General features: G+C 55.7%; 1 long non-coding RNA gene across 1 annotated transcript; it reads left to right on the top strand.

The window, feature by feature from the left end:
- The first annotated feature begins 2867 nt into the window (after positions 1-2867).
- Positions 2868-14107, top strand: LOC112548156. Its single transcript, XR_003091967.1, has 3 exons — positions 2868-3142; positions 12316-12379; positions 13986-14107. It is a non-coding gene; the product is annotated as an uncharacterized LOC112548156 (long non-coding RNA).
- The last annotated feature ends 636 nt before the right edge of the window (positions 14108-14743 follow it).

Genomic DNA, 14743 nt, shown 5'->3' on the forward strand with positions numbered 1-14743 from the left:
CCCCCCCCCCCCCCCCCAGATCTGCCCCTGACTGCGCCCCACTTGCTCTCGGGCACCTGATCTGAAGAGTCTGTGTGTGTATTGATCCCGAAGCAGCTGGCTGGGGTCAGAGGGTGCCAGGGGGAGGCAGACTGACAGGGAACTATGTCCCAAGTATGGCCCTTATAGCCATTGGGCAGGAACTGTGGCTCATAGAGCAGCAGGTAAACATAGGGCTGGATCCTGCCCCAACTTTTTGCCATGCAAACAAGCTGCTCCACAGTCACCTGCTGGGTCCAACACTCTCCTGGGGCCTCAGAGCTGCTGTGGTGTGGATAGGACCCAGGCAGGAAGCTGTGGATAATGCCTGGGCTGTTGGGCAAGGTGCTTTGATATCAGGGCTGGGCCCACATTCCCCAGGATCCACATGCCTCCCTGCCCCAGTGCCAGACTCTCTTTGGCTCAGCAGGCTCTGAACCACCAGGCCCCAGGGCAACCAGCCAGGAGCAGCCCCAGATACAGGGATCAGGGCCCTGCTGAGGAATGGTAGTTCCCCATCCCCTGTCCTCTGGGGTGCTGCTAGCAAGGCCCCAGGGATGCCCCCTCAGAGGCCTTGGGTCTGGGTCAGGACCACAGTGGACAGGACTGAGAGGGCTTCTTAGGGGCTGGGGCTGGAAACCCAGACACCTGGGTTTTCTTCCAGCTCTGGGAGTGGCATGGGATCTAGTGAATAGAGTAGGGAGCCCAGACACCTGGTTCTATTACAACCCTGGAAAGGAAGTGGGCTCTAATGGTGTAGAGCTGAGAGTCAGGATGCCCATGTTCTATCCACAACTGTGGATGGGGTGGAGGTTGGGCTTGAGTGGTTAGAACAGGGGGCCTGGAGCTAGGATGCCTGGGTTCTCTTCCCAGCTCTTGGGAGGACAGTAGACTCTAATGGGATAGGGCAGGGGGCTAGGAACAGAAAGCCTGGGTTCTTGTCCCATCTCTGGGGGCAACGCAGGGTCTAGCTGGACAGAACGAGAGCTGGGGGGACAATGACAACAACGACACACTAGGAGCCAGTACACCTGGGTTCTCTCCCTGCCATACACTCCCGTCACGTTGCCACCTCCATGCCTCTGTTTCCCCCAGGGTAAAATCAGGGCTGTTTGTGACCTGGCTAAGTTGGAAGGAACCCATGGAGAAATGATCCTGCTGTGAGTCACTAGGGTGCGGTGCAGGGATGGTCTCTCCTTCCCAGCACCCCCAGCTGTGATCCCAGGTAGGCCAGAGAGGGTCCTACCAGTGGCAGAGTTCTCCCCTGCCAGGAGCTGAGCTGGCCTGGCCTGGCTGGGTTCCAGCTGGGCCAGCAGCTTCAATTCCAGTTGCTGCTTGGGTTGTTCATCTTTCCTGTTTCCAGGCAGTGCTGTCCCACCCCAGAGGTGGCTGCATCCTGCCTCCAGCTGGGTGCTACATGGAGTAGAAAGGAGGTGTTTTTCTTTAGTCTAGTGCAGCAGCAGGGGGCATTTCTATAGACAAGCCCTGACCCTCCCCCACCTTACCATGCTCTGAGATCTAGGTTTAGCCTGGAAATGCAGCCAGGACCTGAGCCAGCAGAATTCCTCTAGGGATTAGCGTGGGGGTTGGGACCTGCCCAGGCACTGCTTGGACTCCGCATGTCAGAGCAGGAGCAGCTGGGGTGGGGCCAACCAGGGGCTCTGTATATTCCCGCTACCCCTGAGCTGGGGGTGTGAGCTGAGCAGCCCAGCACCTAGCACTGGAAGCCAATTGGGGAAGGGGGGGGGGGGGGAGGGGGGCGCCGGGGGCCCTGGAAGGCAATGGGGGGGGGGGGGGGGGGGGAAGGAGTGCCCTGAGGCCCCTGCCCTCCCCGATTCCCCACAACAGGTGGACCCCCATCTCTGTGCCAGCTCTGCCCTGCCCCAGATGCTAGAATCTCCCAGCCTGCATGGGCAGGGCTGGGGACTTGTGTGGGGTCTGCACCTGCTGGACACCAGCTGCTCTGGGCAGCGGAGTTCCTCCAGCACCCCACGAATCATGCAGTACCATGCGCTTGAACCTGTGTCTTCCCCCAGCCGTTCCCAGCTGGTGTCTCGTCTTAGCTTGGTGGGTCTTGGAGTTTGTGCTCTAATGCTGTACAGCACCTTACACCCTGGCTGTGGCTGGGCTTCCACAATGCACTTCATAATGCCCAGTGGCTTGCCCCACAGGGGCCTGCTGCTACTGCAGCCTTGACAGCCCCCTCTGGCTCCCCTGAAGGGAATGGATGGCAGCTGCTTGGACTTCAGTTAGTCTCTGTGCAGTCTATATATATTTAAGTTATATTTAAGCATAGATATAGTTTGTAATGTGCAAATCCACCCTGACTTTCACAGCTCCTTGCAAGCCAGCCCCTCAACCCCCCTGCCTCTTCCGCCCAGGGGTGCCCTAATGCAGCTGTGGATGGGCTGGGCATGCTGGGGATCAGGGAACAGCAGCAGGGTCCCTGGTCAGGGTCCCTGGCCCTCCCTGCTGGCTCCAGGGCCTGACCTGGGTTCCCCCAAGCTTCCTGCCCTGCCCTGCCCTACCCTGCCCAGCCTTCCTGGGGCTGCGGAAAGGGTGTGGTGCCCCCCTCACCGCGTGAGTCACGGGGCTGCGGCTCTGCCCTACCCCCGTGCCCGCCAGGCGGCTGAGTCTGGGGTGAGTCTGAAGCAGTACTGCAGGGCTGGGTCCTGACCCTACTCCCATAGCCCTACAAATCCCCCTCCTCAGCCTGCCCATGCCCCCACAGGGCCCCGGCCCCGCTGGATCGCACCCCCCATGCCCTCCTGCCCCCGGTAGCCCCCACGAAACCCTGCCGTGACCACGTGCGTGGGCGGGCCCCATTCCCCCCCACCCCGTAACTCGATTGGCTCGTCCCCCAGTCACTCCACCCGCCTTCCGTGCTCCCTGTTAGGCAGGACGTCGACACGCATTGCCGTTCCTATGGAGACGTTTGGGGCGGGGCGTTGCGCCTCGCTCACTCTGATTGGCTGCGAAGCCTCGGCCGGGACTCCTCGGATTTGTCGGCCCGGCGGGCGAGGCTCCGCCCCCCAGGTGAGGTCCGGCGCGATCACGTGAAGGCGGCGGGTGCCAGAAGACAGAAGCAGTAGGTGCGGAGCGTGGAGCCATGAAGCACTATGAGGTGAGGAAGCCGTTGGCGTACCCCTCGCACCGGGACCGTGACCCGCCCCCCCACCCCGCTAGGAGGGGCCCACTGCCGGAGCGCTCCGCCCTGAGAGGTAGCGGACGCGCACTGCGCATGCGCTGGCTGCTGGAGCGAGCCAGTACGCTTGCGTGGATTCGGTGAACAAGAGGGTGCATGCGCAGAGGAAAGTGGATCAAATCAGGGAGCGCATACGCAGAAAAGAGGCTGGACTTGCGCAGGCGCACAAGATGCGATGAGGGTGGCGGGGTAAACTCGCGCGTGCGCACGTGTGAGACAAAGGGGGGCATGCCCTGAGTGGGGCTGAGGACGCCTGGTTCCTGCCTGTAACCTCTGCCGCAGATCCTTGTCTGCCGGCTGCAGGCACGGCCCAGGCCTGTGCATGCTCCAGGCAGCAGCTTGCATCGGCTGTCTCCTGCCTGCCCTCATTTGCCTCCTATATCTGCTTATCTGGGCTCTGCGGAGGCCTGGGGCGGGTGGGGGCTGCTAGTAGCCCCAGTCTGCCCAGCCAGCCAACCTGCCTAATCTTCCCAGGGAGCTGTTCCCAGGGGAGGCTGCATATGGAGGGTGTCCACACAGCCTTGCCAAGCAGGTGGGAGGGTACAGAGGCCTCCACACAGTGGTGGTAGCAGCTCTGCACACACTCCCCTCCTAACGCAGCTTGTAGCCTAGCAACTTCAGAGGACCTAGCTATATGGGAGCTGCCTCCCTGGATGTCAGCAGACCCTGTGAGCCAATGTTTTGTTTAGCCCTCAGTGTGTTAAGGATCCAGACCTCTCTCTGGGAGGCAGCAACTGGGCCAACTGGTGTGTTACATCCAGCATGGTTTGTTTTTAAACCCATACCCCTCCCCCAGTAGATGTCATAGGGTAGAAAACCAAGGGGTTTGCTTCTGCTTGGCCTTCTTCCCTGCAAAATCCATGCGTTCTTCTAGTCCTGTGATTCCAGCAAGTGGTTTTGGGAGCAAAGATGTGTGTTGCATACCAGAAGATAACAGTAGATATGAGGACAGGTGATCAGATACTACAGGTGTCTCCAGTTCCTTTTAAGGCTGCTGGGGAATATTGGGTGTGCAGACACCTACGCTCATTTGGGTAGTGTCTGGCAGCAGGGTGCTATAGTTGTGATGGTCCAGGTATTGGAAATCATAGAAAAAATGATTACTGGAAGAGACCTCAGGAGGTCACCTAGTCCAGCCTCCTGCTCAAAGCAGGACCATCCCCAACTATAGGTGTGAGGCAAGGATTTTTATGGGCAATACCTTTTATTGTACCATCCTTGTAGCTGAGATAAAGTTAGACAAATGCAAGGCATGATGCAGAATGCCTTGTGCTCAAAAGCTTGTCTAACTTTATCCCAGCCATGATGTCGGTCCAATAAAAGATATTGCCCACAGAAGGCCTTGCCTCTTGCAAACATCTACACGATTCACAACATCAACTCAAGAGATTTCCAGTAGGAATCCACAGCATCAAATATGGGCTGCCTTCTTGTGGGCTTGCTGAGTTCTTTGGGGCAGTAGAATTGCTCTAGTATTTTTCCATAATTAAGAAATAAATGAGAGCAAAGAGCTGGCATTTTCCTAGGGGAACCTTGAGTCTAAGAAGGTTGAGGTTGACCATTGTCTAGTCCAGTGGGGGCCAGTCTATTTGGCAGGTGGGCCACAAATTAGCCCCACACCTTCCCTGAGTGCCATTGCAGTCCCTTTCCTTGCCTAATTGGCTGCTCTGCTTTCCGCTTCCTGCCTGATCTTCTGCTCTGCTTCTGCTGTCTGTCCTGTCTGCTGCTGTGCTGCCTAATCCTTCCTGATCTGCTACATGCCACACACACAGGCTGCCATTGCCACTCGTGGCACACATATCGCAGCTTGGCCACCTGGGTCTAGTCTGTTCTTAGCATCTGATAAAAATGGGCTGTCCTCTATGGAAGATCATGCCTCTCTGAGCCAGTTAGTCTCTAAGGTGCTTCTCTGAGCTGCCTTCTGCCTAGCTTCAGAATAACTTGAAGAACTGCCTCTCTCTGCATCCTTCCAAGCTGGCGGTGGCAAACCTGTGGCATGAATGTCATGAGTGGCATGGGCAGCCTCTGCATGTTGTGTGGTAGATTGGGGAGGGGGTGCAGGCAGTATTGACAGATAGGGCAGGGAGTAGAAAGCAAAGTAGTAGATCAGGCAGGGGTCACAGAGCAGAAATCAGAGCAGCAGATTGGGCAGGGGAAGGGGTTCAGAGTGGGACTCTGGAAGGGTGTGGGGCTGTTCTAGACAGTGCAAAATAGGCTACACAGCCAGGGATCAGCAGCCTTTCAGAGTGGCAGGCCAGGCACCTGCAACCTAGCTGCACTGAGATGCTGATCCCCTGCTGCTCCAATCCCCTCCCTGCGCTGTGCACTTCCTCTACCTCCTGGGTGCTGCCGAAAACCACAGCAAACACAGAAGGCTTTAAGTCATCAATTTAATGCAGCTCATTTAATTTGGTGCCCCTGCCCCCCCCGAATAGCTTGAGTGAGCCCAGCAGGATCAGAGACCTGTGAGTAGTGGGGAGGGCGACTTGGATGCCTTCTCTACACACCCTTACGGGGCCAGGGGGGTCTGCTCTGTGGTCATGATTCATGGGTAATTTTACATGCATGGGGCACTGATGACCACGGCCACAGCTCCAGAGATGAGGACATTTCCGTGGTTTCCCTCTACCTGTATCCTGTACCTCCAATAACACAGTTATCTCATGGCTGCCTTTATGAGGGGCTCCTCATGGTTCTGTTTCAAGCAAGATATGTGCCCTATTTCCCCCACGTACCATACATCCTGTAATATAATATGCACTGTGCTTTTGAAAGGCAGAATGAAGAGGAAAAGAGCTTTGCTTGTAGCAAGTGACTGAGCAGCAGCAGAGAAGGGAGCCTGAGAGTCACGTGCAGATGCAGATTTTTTTCCACAACCAGTAGAAGTGGCTCTTACCATGTTTCTCACATATAAGCACACTGAAATTTCAAACAGGTGGTTTTTGAGAAAGAGGTGTGTGTGGTGTATGAGAAAGTATGGTCAAGCTGAGGCCAGGTTATTAGATATTTCTCTCTTGCTTGCTGAAGGGCTGGGAGCCACAGGCATCAGGGGTATGGGTGTGCTGGCTTAATCCATGTTTGATCTACTCCCAGTTGCTTCCACTCATCCTGGATGAACCACTAGGAAGTATTTTTTCCCCAGACCTGGGCTGTAAGCTCAAAATTGCCTGGATCCCAGCATGCCTTGATCCAGGGGTAACACAGAGACTCTCAGCTCCACCCCCCCACCCAGGATCGTACCTGAACAGATGCTGAAGGGGGGTGTGGAGGGTGGGAGGGGGTGTGGACTCTGAGCAAAGGATCCTGTCATGATTCCCTGATTCCTGCTTAGGTTTCCGTGGGCCAGGGAAGGCATTGGATTGCAAACTGGGTTGTAGCCAGCCTCAGCCCCAGCTGGATCCCTGGGAGGGAGCATCTGGCTGCAGAGAGGAAGGGTCTATGAGTTTTCACCACCATGTGTGTGGCATTGGTTATCCCAGAGAGCACGTGCCCAGCGCTGGAGGCTTTTGGCTTCCCCCACTTGCCTTTCATGGGGCTGCACTCGGTAGTAGAAACAGGATATGAATACAAGAAGGATCGCTTATTCCTTCTTCCCTTGCCTCTCAGAAGCTCCTGAGCTTGTGACCTCCTGAGCAAAGCCATGTGGCTGTGGGCTCCATGCCAGGGCCAGCTGATGTATGGAGCCTACAGGACCCAGCTCGTACAGCCAGGGATGAAGGGGGGCACAGCCCGACACCTGTCTTGTAAGCAGATCTGTGCTGAGATCTGCAGGGCTATTAATATAGGCTGGGAGCTGACTGTCCCTGTCAGCTCAGCAGTTCCTTCAGCTGTGCGTGTGACAGGCTGTCCTGCTAGCGAAGGGGGGTGTGTGTGTGCCTGTGTGTGCATATATGTGTATTTTGGGGTGCTTGTGCATGCATGTACGTGTGTATGTGTGTGTGTGTGCACGTGTGAACTCTGCACAGCCTGATCTGTGAGGGGAATGGAAAAGGCATCCAGACTGGGGGCAATGTGGGGGCGGGGGATGGAACGACGGGATGGACAGGCGGACCGGACACTAGGAGGTGCCTGGGCAGGGCATGAGGCTCAGTGTTCCATGACACTGTCTCTGGGCCAGGCTGGGCTCCTGTTCCTGCGGCCTTGAAGCTGGCTCTTGAAGCTCTTTCCAAGGGGGACAGGAATCCTTGCAGGGCTCCAGCCTGGCCCAACAATCACTGACAGGCAGCAGGAGGGGAATCCAAGGGGCCCTGGCCCCAGGCCTTCTCCTGGCATTCCCAGCAGGTCCAGCCATGGCTCTGGCCTCAGTCCAGGCTAGATTGAGCAACTGTAGGCAGCTTGTGCCACAGCAAAACCTCCCCAGTCCATATGAATCTGATCAGGGGTAAAAGTCCTTCCTGACCCCCAATCTGGCATCAGTCTGACCCTGAGAAGAGGGACAAGACCCCCTAGCCAGGAACTTCCAGGTTTGAGTCCGAGCAGACAGCCCAGTCACCATCCCCAGCCTGGGCTGCAGCCAACATGCAGTGCCTCTGAGGGAGGCTTAAAAACACTCTTTTGGGGGTGTTGGTTATAGCCATGTTGGTCTAAGGACATAGGCAGGCAAGGTTCTTTGGGTACCTGTGATATCTTTTATTAGACCATTTAAATAGTTGGAAAAATTTCTCTTTCCATGCTTTCAGGCACAAACACCCTTTTTTAGGCATAGGGAGAGTCTGCTGGTGCTTGTGTGCTCTCCTGGGTGGAATAGAAGTATAAGCCAATATGCAAAACGCAGGTCTGTGAAAATGCAAATGTGTGGCAGGGAAGCTCATATTTGCATAATATTCTGTATTTGCATAATATGGGATATAATATTATAATATTATCTCCCATCCCCTCTGATCTTCCCTGCCATGTATTTGAATTTTCATAGATCTGCATTTTGCGTATTGGTTTACGCTTCTGTTCCACCCAGGAGAGTACACAAGCACCAGCAGACTCTCCCTATGCCTAAAGAAGGGTATTTGTGCCCAAAAGCTTGGAAAGAGAAACTTTTGTAACTATTTAGTTGGTCTAATAAAAGATATCAGTTTCTCAAAGAACTCTGTCTGCCTTAAAAAGACCCTGACATATGTAGCAGCAAGCGGAGAGGGGGAGGTGGAACCAGCAAAGTCCAGAAGCCTGGGAAATCCTGATAATAGCATACAGCTACATGTTCACAGAGGATAGATTCACCGATAGGAAGAGTTGGGCCTGTCTCCTCTGGCATCTCTAAAGCAACAATGGTGAAGGGCAGGGAGGATGGATCACTCTAGGTCAGTGGTTCTCAACCTTTTTGGACTCGAGGCCCCTCCTTAACTTGTGTGAATTTAGTGATGCCTGAATTTAAAATCTCCTGTATAGATTACAGGGCTTTCTCCCTTGCAGAGATGCCGGGAAGTGGGGGTAGAGAATCATCCAGGCAGGGGCAAGCCTGAGCCTGTGCTTATTTGCTTATCTCTCACACCTGGCAGCACCCTTCAAAGGACCTGGTGGCACCCCAGGGTGAGCAGCAGCCTGATGGAGAACCAGTGCTCCAGACAAACCTGGTTGGGTGCTCTTCCTCTAAAGTGGGGGTGTGGAGTGGGGAATCAAGCTGAGGCATGGGTACTACAAGGGGCAGGGGCAGCTTCTGGGTGTGGCACATGGCAGATGCTGAAGGGACAGGCAGCACAGAGAAGATAGGGTAGGAAGTAGAAAGCAGAATAGTAGATCAGACCAGGAACAGAAAAAAGAGCAGCCAATGGAGCAGGGGCAGAGGACTGCAAGCAGAAAGCAGAGGTCAGATTATTGGCATGGATTTGTTGTGGGGGGGGAGGTTGCTTTCCTCTGTAGAGGGGCATGGCCCAGAAGCTGCCCCTGCCCCTTGTAGTACCCATGCCTCAGCTTGATCCCCACCACTTTAGAGGAAGAGCACCCAACCAAGGTTTGTCTGGAGCACCGGTAGGTTTGTCTGGAGCACTGGTGGACAAGAGAAGGGGGTGGGGGGGTTGCTATTCTTTGTAGAGGGGCACGGCCTCTGCCTGGCATCTCAAGTGTATGTTAACAACCTTCTACAGCAGCAGGACGTTGGTCACTGTGGTCTCCCTGGTTTCCTTGTGGCAGTGTCAGGTGTGATGTCTGGTGTGTCAGGGATGACCATCGTCTTACATAGAGTTAGAAGATGGATTTATCTGGGGTGGTTTAGACAGGGCTGATCCTACTTCAGGCAGGGGCTTGGACTAGATTACCAATGGAGGTCCCTTCCAGCCCCACTGCTTGAGGACTCAGTGATTCTCTCTTATTCTGTCTAGTCCCTTTTTGAGCCTGGCTATACTCCCTGCCTCTGGTGATGAATTCCACAAGTTAATCATGAGCTGTCTAAAGAACAAAAGTCCTTTCTTTTCGCTTGAAATCTGTCTCCTGCTCATTTTGGTGGGTGCTCCCTCATTCATGTACCCTGGGGCTGGGTGAAGAACAGTTCCCTGTTGCCTTTGTTTTTAGGGTTTTACAGATATTTGCAGATGATTTCATCACTGAGTGCAGACTCTGCCCATTCCCGAACACACCTGGTTAGATGTAGGTGAACAGCTGCTGCTTTTTGCCCCTGTTTTTGGAACAGATCGTGCAAATTTGGCCTGGAGACCTTGAGCTGTGCTAAACCAGAAGGTCACCACCATGCAACCACCCTGGACAGAGCTCTGAGCTCCCCTGAGAAGGGGGTGCTGGCAGGGGGTAGGGTGATTGGGGTGGGGGCAGTTCCTCTCCCTGCTCTCAGCAGCGCTGTGGACACATATTCCCCCTGGGCGGCTGGGGTTTGGCAACCAATAGGGGCAGCTTGTTCCTCCACAGCTGGCTCTGAATTAGGACTCCTTTCATGTAGGCCTTCTCACTGCTGGCAGCTCCCAACCCAGCTTTGTCTCCCACAGGAAATCAGATTGGGGCTTCTCTGCTGGGGAAGCATCAGCTTTGAGGAGTCTGATTCCTTTGGCTGCTTCTGCAAAACAAACTCCTTCACCAGCCTTTGGCTGGAGAGTCCCTGCACCCAGTTCATAGAACTAGTGCTGGCTGTGCTCCATGGAGGTCCCAGCTAGTCCAGCCCTTTTATACAAGCCAGTCCAGACACATCCTTGTCTAGCTTATTACCAAAGCTACACAGCAACCCTATTCCAGAAAGACATGCAGAGCCCCGGAACCTGCTCCAGGTGAAGCCATGGGCTGGCAGTGCCCTGCCTTCAAAGAGTGTTCTACTGTACTCAGGTAGTCCCAGGCTGAGGCCATGCTCCCACTATAGAGGAAGGCAACCCGCCCCCCTCCCAGTCTGTACCAGTCTGACAAGGGGGTAAAATTCCTTCCTTGCTCCAAATGCAGCATTGGCCTGACCCTGAGCAGAGAGGCAAGATCCTCTAGCCAGAAGAACCCTCCGAGGTTGAGTCGCAGTAAGAGCATTGACACAGCCCAGTCACCATCCCCAGCTGAATGCCTCTGGGAAAGGTGAAAAAAGCCTTAGACATCTGTAGCAACAGAAACAGGGGGGAAAAATCCTTCCTGGCCCCATGTGGCAACCAGCAAAGTACCCATAGTAGAGCATAGGCATCACTGTGCCTAGCCCTAGATCATCCCTGGTCAATGCCTGTCCAGCCTCTTCTTGAACACTTTCAGTGATGGGGAGTCCACACCTTCCCTAAATATCTATTCCACTGCTTCACTGCTCTAACACTGAAGAAGTGTTTTCTGATCTCCAATCAAAACTTATTCTGCAGCTTCAAGCCATTGGTCCACATCTTACTCTCCGCAGCAGGAGAAAAAGGTACTTTCCCTCTTCTTTATGGCTGTCCTCAGGTGTTTGCAGACTGCTATCATGTCCCCTCTTAAATGCCTTTTCCACAAGCTGAACATGTGTAGCTCCTTCGGCCTCTCTTTGTATAGATTTGCTTTTGAAGCCTTGTATCATCCTTGTCTCCTGCCTCTGGACCCTGTCTAACTTCCCCATGTTCTTTTTAAAATATGGAGCCCCACAGTGAGACCTGAGGAAGAAAGCCTTACATTTGGAAGCTTGTCTAACTTTGTCCCAACTACATAGTTGGTCCAATAAAAGAGATCACCCTAAGAAAGCTGAGCCCCGAACTGCACACAGTATTCTAGAGGAGGCCTAACCAGTGCTCAGTAGAGAGACAGATTCGCTATCCATGTCTTGCACCTGGTGCTTCTATTACAGCCACGTGAAAGGCAAATGGGGTTTTGTGATTCATCGTGACACTAGACTCCTGTTGAGTCTGTGATCTACCAAGACTCCCACATCCTTCTTTGTTGTGCCGCCATCCAGCCAGGTGTCAGCGTTCCCAGGCTGGGGATGGTGACTGGGCTATGCCAGTGCTCTTACCAGGACAAAAAGCCTGAGGTTCCTCTCTAGAGAGTCTTGCCCCTCTGTTCAGGGTCCCAGCTAGTCCAGCCCTCTTATACAAGTCAGTCCAAACACATCCTTGTCTAGCTTATTACCATGCTAAATTTGAGGTCAGGAAGGAATCCCGCCCCCACCCCCCAGTCAGATTGGTATGAATTGGGGTGGGGTTTGCCTTCCTCTGTATTGGGGCACAGACTGTATCTGGGACCTCTTAAGTGTATATTGCCAACATTTCATAGGAGCAAGACGTTAGATGCCATGCTTCCCCTGCTTTGCCTGTGGCAGGTTAGGGTGCTAGGTCTGTGTTGTCAGGGTTGACGGTAGTTTTATGAAGAGTTTAGACAATGGATTAGTCTGGGATAGTTTGGACAGGGCTGATCCTGTCTCAGGCAGGGGGTTGGATTGGGTGTGACCTCTGGAGGTCCCTTCCAGCCCCATTTCTCTGCGATTCTGTGATTCTATCTTTATTCCTTGTTCTGCCTTTCAAAAACAAGGGGCAGAATTGGGGCACAATATAAACTAGGAAATACAGTACCCCCAGTACAATCCCAGTGGTAGCTTGCCTGTTCCCACTGCAGCTCCTCCTCAGAGCCAGGAGAGACCATGGGGCCCCTTCACTGCTGAATGTGCCCACCAGGGGGTGGGGTTGTCCCCCCCCTTGCCCCGCCTCACCAGCTGGTTCTGTTTGCAGCGCTGCGTGGTATTTGGCGGCCCCTGGACCAGCTGAAATGGGACCCGCCAGCGGAAGCTGTTAGGTAAACTGACAGCCAGCATCACCCCATTGCTACGGCTGCCTGTCCCCTGTCCCCCCCGCGGCTGGGGCACATTGGCACCACTCTGTGCCAGCTCACAGCCCAGCATCCACCTGCCCTGCCCCCACGGGCAGGATGGGGCAGCCCGAGCTCCCAGTACTGCCCCCCATGCTCCCACCCCAGCTCAGCATCCTGCTGTTACATGATGAAACACATCACCCCTAAGAGCAAGCAGGGACCAGAGGCATCCTTGTCCCACCCCCTGCCTCAGTTTCCCCACCCTTACAGGACCTGGGTTCATCTTGCCCAGCCTCTGCTTCTCCAATGACAGACAACTACACCATTACAGAGTACTACTCCTTCCTTCCTTCCCCTCCCCCGTCCCCACCATCTGCTCCCTAATCCCTGACTGGAGAGATCCTGATGGGCCCAGGTCAGAGCCCCCCCATCCCCCTTCCCTCCCCTGGAACCAGCCCCTGCTGAGGTGGGGGTTACTCAGGGCTGCATCTGCCTGGAGAGCAGGGCTCCAGCTGGGTAGCAGGAGCTCCCCCTACCCCCTGCCTCCCTGCTGTGGCTGGAGGAGCTGAGAAGGAACCTGATCCTGGTGTTAAAACATTCTCAATCAGTGAGGATTAAGACTGATGCTGCGGCATTCATTCCCACGCTGGGCACTGATGCAACATAGGGGGAGGAGCCCTACATCTAGCCTGGGAGGGGCCGTGGCTGACAGGCTGGGAAACATGCAGCTCCATGCAAGGGGCCCAGTGGCCCAGGCATCCCACCTGTCTCTGGGGCTGGGCTCAGGGAACCACTGCCAGCCCAGCATCCACCTGCCCTGCCTCAGACCCACATGCGGGGTGAGCGGCTCTGGGAGTTGTGGTTTTGATCCATCCACAGCTCTACCCCCCGCCCCCAGGCTCTTTGGACTCTTCTGGGGGCTTCAGCCTAGTGTGGACAGAGTCAGGGCAGGCTCTCTGTGCTGTTGGGTCTGGGCTGGGGGCTCTCTATCCCATCAGCCCAAGCTGCAGGGACTGTGAGTGGGGAGGAAATGTGGGGGCATGTCCCTGGGAGGGCTTGGACCCTTGCAGACTGGCAGCCATGGTGCTTCGGGGGGATGTCCAGACCAGGGCCCATGGGTGGAGGGGATTGGGGTGAGAGGTTTGTCAGGGGTGCGGGCACTTGCCCTTGGACCAGCTCCTGCCTGACCCCATGGTGTGGGTCAGCATACAGTGCTGGGTTCAGAATCACATGCACTGGCATGTCCTTGCTCCCGGCCTCAGTTCCCCCCAGTCCCCTCCTCAGATACCAGCTCTGCCCTGCAGTTGCAAAGCAGCCAGACCTCTCTGCAGCTGAGGTACAAACTCCTGGCTTCCTTCCCTCTGTGGGGCTGCTGGCTGCAGCCCAGTTGCCTGTCTGCCCTACCGGGGGGGCTCCCCCAGGGTGGGGCTCCCCTGCTCCAAACCCATCACTCCCTACAGCCACTCGGGCCTGGGTGTAAAGGCTAGGCTGGCTGGAGCAGGAGGAGTTGTGGGGGCCATGCCAATCCCTCCAGTGCTAGGGGCTTGTCTGGGAAGGCCACAAAGCAGATCTCCCCCCGTCTCCCTCTCAGGGCAAGTAAGTGAGTCCTACCTGAAGGCAGTTGCACTGCGCTGGACATGCAGCTCCCTGGTCCCCAGGGGCCCTGAGGCTGGTTACATCCCATGGTGGCAGTGCTAGGGTAGCAGGTCTGCCCCTTCCTCTGTCTGCGCCTTGGGGCTGGCTTCCCCTGAACACACTGCTGCCTCCAGGACCCTCTGGTGACCCTCCCTGGAGCCTCGGTGGCTCCTTGTTGTTTCCAGGGGGGTGGAGGCATGTGACAGCCCTCCCAGCACCCAGGTAGGTGGCTATTAATACCCAGCTTGGCCCCGGGCCCCGCTATCTGCTGAGAACACAGATCTCTAGCCAGGCCACCCCCACATCCAGGCTGCTCAGTGACTCAGCCTAGTTGTGGGGTGGGGGGGTCAGAAGCAGCTTATGTTGGGTCTGGAAGGGGTCAGGGACTCCGGTGCAGTCTCCCCTGGACAGATTGAGCTCCCCCAGCCCCATTGCAGCTGGGGCAAGCTTGGGCACGGGCTGTCTTGTAAGGGTGGGGAAACTGAGGCAGGGGGCAGGGCGAGGACCACAGGATGCATCTGTTGTGGGCTGGGTTTTCAGCCTGGCAGCCACTACCCCCAGCCCCACACCTTCCCCCTGGAGCCAGAGTTCAGCTGCTGTCTCTGGACCCAGGGGCTATAACTGTGCAGGTCTCTTGTGGGGACTTGATGCCCACTATGGGATGCCGCCAGCACAGCCCTATCCCAGAGGCACCCCCAGCTTCCACCCCCCCCC

The sequence above is a fragment of the Alligator sinensis genome, unplaced genomic scaffold, assembly GCF_000455745.1.
Source record: "Alligator sinensis unplaced genomic scaffold, ASM45574v1 scaffold1892_1, whole genome shotgun sequence".
NCBI classification, from domain to species: Eukaryota; Metazoa; Chordata; order Crocodylia; family Alligatoridae; genus Alligator; species Alligator sinensis.